This window comes from Cibotium barometz, chromosome 26 (genome assembly GCF_041138505.1).
Source record: "Cibotium barometz isolate CiBa-2024 chromosome 26, ASM4113850v1, whole genome shotgun sequence".
In the NCBI taxonomy this organism is placed as follows: domain Eukaryota; kingdom Viridiplantae; phylum Streptophyta; class Polypodiopsida; order Cyatheales; family Cibotiaceae; genus Cibotium; species Cibotium barometz.
Window position 1 is genome coordinate 40,985,267 of NC_141071.1, and position 6,243 is coordinate 40,991,509.

Genomic DNA, 6,243 nt, shown 5'->3' on the forward strand with positions numbered 1-6,243 from the left:
TCAAAAGTAAAGATGTTGTACTCTCCACATTGGACTCCAAGGCAGGTTTGATGCTCAGAGCCTACCTATGAGAAGAAATTGACCAAGTGGGACGACCTTCAAAAGTAAAGATGTTGTACTCTCCACATTGGACTCCAGTAAAATTGCTAGAAGCTCAAGGCTTCTAGCAAGGGATATCCTTCTATTTTTGGGTCCCAAAAACCTCACTAGCACACTAAGCCATCCAAGCGAACGGCCCAGGCGTGGACACTTCGAGTAGACGCCCGTCAAATACATGTCCGCCAGCGTGTGAATCCGAGCTCTGTGTGTAGCCAGCCTGAATTTAAATTAATAAATCTTTTTTTTTTCTACAGCCGACTTTTTTTTAAAGCCGTAGAGCACTTGGACTCCGTATTGGCGGAACGGAGCAAGAAGGGACCCCTTGGCTATGGCGATCGAAGCTTCTCTTACTGTCGCATGAACTTCTCATCTACATCGTGTCGATCCTCTCTTGCCAAATCAAAAGGTAAGGCGCCTTTCTGTTTCCCCGTCGACTCTTCCCTTCTTTTCTTGTTTCGTTGTCTTTTGTGTGTCCCTTTGATAAGATTTGCCGTAAGAACAAAAGGATCTCTCCTAGCAGAGAGTGATTCTTCTAAATGGATGATTTTTCTGCCTGTCTGTGCGTTTTCGTCATGCCAAGGCTGCTATGCCATCGCCATAGACGTGCTTCAGAGAGTTTTTCAAGGTTTTCACGATTTCTATTCTTCTGGTTTCGGCATCATAGATGCAATGTTTGTTTTGTTTTCTTTTGCCAAACTGTCGTTTTTTTTTTGGCCTTCTTTGTGGTTTCAGACCCCCCCCCCCCGCCTTTTAATGTCCCAAGTAGAGATCTTTGCAGTCCGTCATTGTTTCTTTATGCGTTCATGATACCAGGTTGCAGATTGCTCTGTCGTTATTTTACTCATGTTGATATGGCCATTGTGATAAGGGTAGCTGACATGGGTTTCCTTGTGTCAATACTGCCATAAACGACCAGGGTAGACAATATGTGTTGTCTATGGTAATGGACGCATACACATCTTGTTTCTTTTCTCTTGTGTTCATATGGATAATAGCCTCCCAAATCTTTTTTTGTCTATTTCAGTGAACTTTCTCATTCCAATAATGCCGAAAGATAAAAGCAGGCGTGCTTCAGCATCACAGAAAAGTAGATATCATGCTTACAAGCCACTCTCAAGCCACGGCAAAGGACATGACTTGACAGAAGAGGATACTTCAGAAGTTTCTGCAGGGAAAAAGGATTGGGAGGATGCAATTTGTCCGATTTGTATGGATTCTCCGCACAATGCTGTCCTCCTTTTCTGCACCTCGCATGATAAGGGTTGTCGCCCATACATGTGCAACACCAGCTACCGGCATTCTAACTGTCTTGATCAGTATCAAAAGGCCCATCTGGGAAAACAGAAAACTTGTGTTTCAAGAGAGCCTGTGTCTGAAAGTTCCTCTGGTCAAGCTCTAGATGCAAGGGTTGGAAGATTGCTGAACACCATGGAAACTGACTCTGTTAGGACAACTCGAAGAAGTGCAAGGAATTTAGCTATCAATGGAATAGGAGGAGCTACAGGGCTACAAACATTGAATCTCGAATCAGCCTCAGCTGATGAGGGTGAGTGTACAGATGAACGTGAACAGTCTGGAGGGTCTTCATCTTTTGTAAAAGGCAACGTAAAGGGTTTGCTTTGTCCTCTTTGCAGAGGCAAAGTGAAGGGATGGAAAGTAGTGAATTCTACCAGGGAACATTTAAATCATAAGGCCAGGATCTGTGCACAAGAGTCCTGTTCATTCACAGGTACGTATGAGGAACTTCGTGTCCATGCTAGACGCGAACATCCTTTGGCTCGACCTTCTGAAATTGACCCGGTTCGTCAAAGAGACTGGAGGCGCCTGGAGCGAAGAAGAGATTTGGATGATGTTCTCGGTACCATTCACTCTACAATGCCAGGTGCAACTGTGTTTGGGGACTATGTGATTGAGGATGATTTGGAGGATGAAGATGATGGTATTGACTTTCCAGGTGATGATGGACATTGGTGGACAGTGTTCCTGTTCTCGGGCCAGCAACTTCTGTTGCAGGTGAGGGAGTGACTACTCCTCGTGTGCGCAGCCAACTGCGAGTGCCTCACAGAGGACTGTGGGGTGAAAGCTTGCCTCACAGTGGAAATGTGGATGTTGGTAGCTCATCAAGAAGTAGTGATGCTGAAGAGCAGGTGCGTAGATCCTCTCGGAGACAACAAAGGAACGGGCACAGGGCTGAAGGTTAACACAAGTGGTTTTCGAAAGCCATGGAACACGTTGGCAAATATGTAGTCTGTCTTTACAGGCCAGCATAACTGGTTGTAGCGTTTCTCATGTCTGGTGCTGGCAAAGTTACATTTAGTGTTGGAAGATTGGGTTCTTTTTGGTTGAGATACTTGTCTTGTCAACCAAAGTTTAGCTCTGCTACTATGGCAGGCTTGACAGTATCTTGTTCAGATCATTTTGGTGAGATGCTGAGAGGGGGCCTCTTGCTGTTCAAAACTTCCTTATTACAGGGTCAATGATGTTTTTGAACACTTTTATTGTGTAGATGGTTCAGGGATGCAGTTTAGGATGGAAAAGAAAATGAAACGCTTTAGGTTTGCATTTCTGATTGGGGTTGAATACATTATTACTTTGACCTGGTGGGGCATATGGCTGGTTCGTTTTACGCGGTGTTAAAATTTATCATCATGATTCTCCTAGCGATATGCATTTGCTACACAGATGGCTTTCTCGTCCTTCTTTTCATGTTTTGATGCCCAATTAAATTATGCCTTTTAGTTTGAAAGGCATTTGTAGCTACCTTTTGGTTGTTCTGGATTTAGGTGTCTGCTCAAGTCAAGACTTGCAGTTTTTCCTTGGGAAGTTTTTGCCCACCTGGAGGCCAGCTGGTTTATGCTACTTATCTCTATCTTGTGGAAAACTTCCACCTAGAGGCCAGCAGGTTTATGCTACTTATCCGTATCTCATGGAGTGCATGTTCTTTTGAAGAAAGTGTGGGTGTGTTTTGACCAAGCAGAAATTATGACTGTCTTGTTGTTTGTGCTGGTCTAATTGGCTTTGGCCTTGCTCCAGCGCTAACATTTATTGTGGAGTCCACCTTTCACCTCATGTATTTTTACATAAACTGACATCTACTTATTGACTCTGAATGATGTCAAGAGTAGAGGTGACCAGTAGGTGGTCTGATTGATGTCTTGCATGATGGTTGCATGCTTCAGATTACATCAATGAAGTAGCCTCAACTATGCTATTTTTCCCTTGCTGCTGCTCATCTTGAAGCACTTTCCACGATTTTTTTCTGAAGGCATCATGTTTGAAGCGATTTTATGTGCTACATCATGATGGGGGTCTGTCCTTTTTGGAAAGTGTGGGTGTGTCCTAAGATCAAGCAGAAATTACGACTTCGTCTTCTTATCTGTGCAGGTTGGCCTTGCTCTAGTGTCGACCTTTGTTTGAAGCCATTCATCAAAGAGTAAAGAATTTTAGTATCTGTTTTTTTTACATGCTTGCATTGCCTTTGTTTGGAGTTAGATGCTTACACAGAAGCAACATAACCATGTTTAATGTCATTTTTAGCTTCTGAGCTCTTCTCAAGATGCGTGTGCATGGCATCGAGAGGATTTGCATAAGGTGAGTCTACCCAACTCTAAAGCCATAGGTAGTTTTTGGCATACGGTGAGGTAGGTATTAAAGAATAAACAAGTGGAAAAATAAAGACCAACACTTATATCTTTGTTTGCATGATCTTTTATCCTTTAGCTTTAGTGAGTTGGATGATGTTTTGGTAGAGCTTCTTGGTAGTAAACCTCATATGTGCACTAAAGCTAAAATTCAAAACCTCGCATGCAAGTTCATAGCACTCTAGTGAAAATTCTTTTGTTACCATAGCTGATGATAGCAACTTGGTCTCGGTCACATTGAATTGGTTTGGCAAAGACCATGATCACTTTTGGGCATCTATTTGAATTGCTCCTTGGGTTGTCAATCGACTCCCAACTAACTGAGGAAGCATTTGAAAAGGCTCAATTGGTCCAACATGATGTTGGGATTCGTGGTCTTGTATTTGGATAAAGTCCATGATTATATAAATGTGGAGACTTGTCGAACCATAAGGGAGTGCATTGGTAATGGGGATAGAAGGCCTATAGAATGGGTGAAATTATTGTTAGAAATAAGGTTGCAGGCATGCATACATACATAAATACACATGCAACATCTCTACTCACAAGAATATGTTTGGTAGGAGGATAATAAAGATGGTAACCTTTACTTTTCGAGTAGTATTCCACAAAAATACGTTTAACAGTCTTATCGTCAAGCTTGATATGAATTTGTTTAGGCACAAGCAAATAAGTAAGATAACAAAAAATGCGAAGTGAGCCACAGAAGGCTTTTTGCCATTTCAAGTTTCAGAAGGCATAATTGTATGCAAAGCCTTTGTGGGACATTTATTCAAAATATATATTATACACATGACTGCTTCTAGCAAGAAACCATGAGGTGACTCTTGTTGACCATACAACGTGCCATCTTCGTGAGAGACTTGTTTTTGTGTTTAGTTACATCGTTTTGTTGAGATGTATAGGGTACAATACATTGGTGTTTTATTCCATGATCAATCATGTATGCATGAAACTCCTTAAGCGTATACTCTCCCCTCGATTAGGACGTAGGGTACCAATCTTACATGTAGAAACATTTTCAACCATAGCAATAAAGTGCTTAAAACACATAAAAACCTCTCATTTCTATTTCAATGGACAAGGTATCAGAAAAAACAATTGTATTGCCATCACTGCGAGTAATACATTTGTCATCCACAAATTAAATCACTAAGTCAGCGTTAGAAATGGCAGAGACCGATAACAAGTTCTTGATTCTTGGTACATATAATACATCTGAGAGCGTAATTGTTCCACCATTTGCAGCAGTGAGAATAAATTTACCCACACCTTTTACATTATATGAGGAGTTGTTTGTACATGTAGCAGTGTTACTCTGTGGAGCAAGTTCAAGTAATGAGAACAAATTGTGATGAGAAATAATGTGCTTACTAGTATATTCATATATTCTTATGCAAAGGGTCAAAATTACATTGCACAATGAAAGCCCAATCATCATGTACATAGTTTGCAGATTCTTTGTTTTTTGCATAAGACGCTAACGCATCTACGCTACAGCCATACCTGATTCTTTCTTTATCTCCTTCTCCAACTGCTTCTTGCACTCATTAATGTAGTGACTAGATTTCCTTTAATAGTTGTATATGTCCTTTTTCTGTGACTTGTCACCTTCCTTGTCTACAGGCTTGCCCCCGATGACTTTGATTTTAACTTGTCGCCTTCCCCGATGACTTTGATTTCGATTTGTAACTACCCTGAGGAAAGGATTTACCTTTGCCTCTTTGTTGAGTGGCAGCAAAAGCGTGATCTCCTGTACGCATGACATATTTGTTTTACCTGGATTGCTCTTCTTGCAAGAGCACAAAAACTAACTCCTCAAACTTTAAGGCATTTTGATTACCATGGTAGAAGCAAAACTTTTATACGAGTCCGACAACACATTCAAGATAGGAAGCACATGAACTAATGGTACATGAACTTTTATACGAGTCCGACAACACATTCAAGATAGTAAGCACATGAACTATCAGAATATACTTCATCAACACTGGCCAATTGCTCCTAAAAACACTTGATTTTTGTAAGGAAATTATCCATGGAGTCTCTCTCATTCATATGCTCTAACTCTAATTGCTTGCATGGATAAGCAACACGTACTTCATTACGTACCTAGTACAATGATGTAAGTGCATCCCAAGCATGTTTAGCAGTTCTGTATGAAATGTTAGGAACGATACTCCTCTTGACTGACAAAGTAATGCATGTGTCTGCACATCTCTTCCATCCCACTTTATTTGTTCCTATATAGGAGTTATGTTATCTCGTGGTAATGTACCATGTGATTACCATGGTAGAAGCAAAACTTTTATACGAGTCCGACAACACATTCAAGATAGTAAGCACATGAACTAATGGTACATGAACTTTTATACAAGTCCGACAACACATTCAAGATAGTAAGCACATGAACTATCAGAATATACTTCATCAACACTGGCCAACTGCTCCTAAAAACACTTGATTTTTGTAAGGAAATTATCCATGGAGTCTCTCATTCATA

The 6,243-nt window shown here is 40.9% G+C and overlaps 1 pseudogene across 1 annotated transcript; it reads left to right on the forward strand.

The window, feature by feature from the left end:
• The first annotated feature begins 347 nt into the window (after positions 1 to 347).
• On the forward strand, positions 348 to 2,775 carry LOC147623972 (uncharacterized; annotated as a pseudogene). Its single transcript, XR_015269242.1, has 2 exons — positions 348 to 505; positions 1,124 to 2,775. The product of XR_015269242.1 is annotated as an uncharacterized LOC147623972 (transcript).
• The last annotated feature ends 3,468 nt before the right edge of the window (positions 2,776 to 6,243 follow it).